The sequence below is a fragment of the Pan paniscus genome, chromosome 7 (genome assembly GCF_029289425.2).
Source record: "Pan paniscus chromosome 7, NHGRI_mPanPan1-v2.0_pri, whole genome shotgun sequence".
Taxonomy (NCBI): Eukaryota; Metazoa; Chordata; class Mammalia; order Primates; family Hominidae; genus Pan; species Pan paniscus.
The window spans coordinates 95643022-95646849 of NC_073256.2; positions in this window are offsets into that span (position 1 = coordinate 95643022).

Here is a 3828-nt window from a genome sequence, read left to right on the forward strand (position 1 = left end):
CACACTGATACCAATAAACGTCACAATTTAGAGAATAGAGATGGAAAAATATTTAATGCAAACAAAAGAACTAAAGAAGGATAGTTATTGTCATTTTATACATAGGCATAAAGCTCCCGCAATTAGATCAAGAGCAACTTGTTAGACAAGCAGGAAATTACTAGAAGTAGGTACATTAGCATAAGTAAAAACTATCAGCTGATAGTAAGGGAAGTTGTAGGTAACCAGTTAAACAATTCAAAGAGCACAAATGGTCTGGAACCACTTGGTAGGAGCTAGCAGCTCTACCCACCTTAATAATCCCTGGGAAATCACATCATTACAAAATTGTTTTTCATAATGGTGGCCCTGAGTCATCAAGGAAAACTTTAAATCCTGTCAGTATTCTCTATTTTAAAAAGCAGGAAATGTTTTGGGGCCAGGAGACTATGTAATGCATTTTAGGGTTTTACAGGCAACATTTGGTTGTGTAGACTATTCCCTAGGAACTGAAATCTCCCTGATTAATCAGAGGTTTACAGTGCCTTTGATCAAGAAAATGCTCCTTGAAAAACTTTCTCTAATAACTATCAACCAAGTTTCATTAGAGAAAATAGTAGGTTATCTTTTCCATATATTCCTACAATTAATACACTGAATCTGGCCTACTCTAGGGAAAGCATTTTGTGTAGAATTTAGGTAGATGGAGAGATGATAGGGAGGAAGGTGACAGCAGTAGAAATAGCATGAAGGTATGTGGCGATTTGACATATTCACTAATGCTAAGTATAAACTGACTGCACAGAGATTCTGTGGTGGAAGGTACAGAGAGGCAGGACCCTATGAGTGAGTCATAGCGTTGGCAGAGTATAAGAAAACGACCCCATGTCTCTTTCTTTAATAGATGTGAAGACTGTAGTGTTTTGTTCCAACAGGCATGTCCTGTTCAGGCCCCAGGAAAGGGCCACACTTTTGTGAAGAGTCCCTATCTTTCATATGGAGGAAAACGGCACTGGAATAGAAAATAAACTTGACAAACAGGCCCTTACAGAGGTGGGTGAGAGAACGCCTTGCTTTCCCTGGGCCTCACTTTCCTGGGCCTTGACTTGGAGCTCTCTGGATATGCTGAGGGAGCACCCCGGTGAAAGCAGAAGCTGTTATCTGTCTTGGGGCAGGAGGGAAGGAACAAAGCCAAAACACATCCAGTGGTCTTGTAAGGATGAGCAAGCCTGATCTCATTATCTAGCGTTCTTAGTGACAGGTGAATTCTATGTCCATTTCCCTTTAATAACCATGGAACTTTTGCAGGGTCTTCCTGCACCTTACAGCCTCTTCTCAAGTGGTCATCCAGTTCACATTGCAAACAGCTGTGACTAACTTCCTACCTCTCGAAGCAATCTTAGAGAATCATTTAGGAGATAGCCACGTTAACGTTAATTCACCTCATATCAGTAAGACTTTAATCTCTGGCTTACCAGAGGATCCAACTTTATCATCATTCTCTTTCTTGCTCTTTGTGGAATAATGTCTTTTCTAGTTTTTCTAGTTCTTGCATCTACACCTATCAAGTGACATGTACATTAGATTACACGGAGGCTGATAATATTATGCCCTTAGTAGATTTTCCAGGACTTTTTCTGGTCCATTAGTCCTTTCAGATTTTGTTAATACCCACACCAGAGGCTGAGTGGGAAAAAGAGAGGTGTTAACAAAGATTGAAATGACTAATGGACGAGATTTTTTTTTAAGACAAAATTATAGGGGATTGCCTTAAATTGTCATCCATTTTGTGGCTCTATTTTAAAAATTTACTAGTATATTGGGCATTGCTAAATATATCTATAAGACAGTTATGCAGCAACATAGCTCAGACATAGCATTATTTCCCACGAATAAAGATGGTAGCATTTACCCACAATCCTTGTCTCAGCTGCCTGCCTGAGTGGAATTCCCACTCCTTTTGGTATGGTTTTGAGAGTTGGGACATCATCTTTATCTACTGGCTTCTGTGGTATTTACTGCATCTAAAATGAAAGATTCTGCATTTAAGTGTTGCCTGGAAAAAACACAATATCTTGCTTTCTTTTATTCATTCATTTGAAGTAATTATTGCTATCACAGTCTCATGTGCATTTTTCCCAAACCATAATGATTTGAGACTTATAGAGTATGGTAAAACAGTTGGATTGTTTTTTCAGAGAGGCAATTTTGTGAAGAAAATGGTAGTAATCTGAGCCACTTTTTGGTTTCTAAAGATTTCATCTGTTCACAGGACAATTTCAGGGTTCATACAATTTCTTACCTGGAAGCTGAAAACCTATGTTCAAAATCTTGTTTTCCATCTTCCACATGTAGAATGCAGGTATAAGAACTTAAAATAAGACACGGTCTTTTGTAGAATTTTCCTTTCCTTCCTCCTTTGGCTCAGAGCATCTCTGAGTTCTTTGTAATTAGTTTAAAAGAAACATGAAAAAAGTTATAGTCTTTTCAAATAAACTACATGTTTCCCTTAGGAATTTATACTAAAATGTTTATTTATTTTTAAAAACCAAATGATATGAATATAAGAAATGCAATACTGGGTCAGCCCAATGGTCTAACCAGCCTGTGGTTTCAAAGTTTCATAGTACTCCATTAATGTCGACCTCAGAAGTTTTGGGATGTATTTCAAACTCCCTGGTTTCCTTTAATACTCAAATCTGAATTTACCATTCAGAGATTCATCAAAACCTTTCCTGAACTTATTTATATCTGTAACTTATATCAACTATAGAAATACTGAGTACCATAATGGCGAGGTTACTATATCCTATATACTATGAGACCATAGAAAGGATATTACTACAAGGGGATGAAGAATTGGGATGGATAATTCAATCTATTACAATTATTTTCTTTTTCTTGAGACAGGGTCTCGCTCTGTCGCCCAGTCTGGAGTGCAGTGGTATGATCATGGCTCACTTTAACCTCAACATCCTGGGCTCAAGCAATACTCCTGCCTCAGCCTCCTGAGAAGCTGGAAGCCTATGCTTGTGCTATCATGCTGGGCTAATTTTTTTTTTTTTTCACTTTTTGTAGAGATAGGCTCTATGTTGCCCGGGCCAGTCTTGAACTCCTGAGCTCAAGCAAGTTTCCATCTCAGCCTCCCAAAGTGCTGGGATTCCAGGCATGAGTCACTATGCCCAGCCTACATTTTCTTGGTTACAACTATTCATATCCCTCCCACATGCAAAACTCCCCCATCCCCATCTTGTGACATCTCTCGCCAACCCCAAGGCCTCATCCAATCATGGCATCTGCCAAAATCCTATGATCTTGTGATCTATAAATCCAAATGCTGCTACTTAGATCCAAAGACCTATAAGCTAAATAGAAATTATCTACCTCCTACATACCTATGGTAGGCAGCTTCTAAGATGGTCCCAATGGTTCCTGCCCACTGGTATTTGTGGGCTTGTGTTATCTTCTTCCTAGGAGCAACTTGCTTCTAGAATGTGGCAGCATTGAGGGGATGTCACTTCTGTGAAGAGGTTACATAAGAGTGACTTCCATCTTGCTAGCAGACTCTGTCTCTTTTGCTGGCTCTTAGCCTCCATGCTAAGGAGGCTCACAAGGTAAGGAACTGAAGGTGACTTCTGGCCAATAGCCAGCAAGGAATTGAAGCCTCAGTCTAACAGTCATCAAGGAACTGAATCCTGATCAAGGAACTGAATCCTGGCAATTATGTAAGTGAGCCTGGGAGTGGATCCTTCCCCAGTCAAACCTTCAGATGAACCCCAAGCCCTGGCTGACAACTTGAACAAAGCCTATGACAGACCCTGAATCAGAGAATCCAGTTCAGCTGTGCCT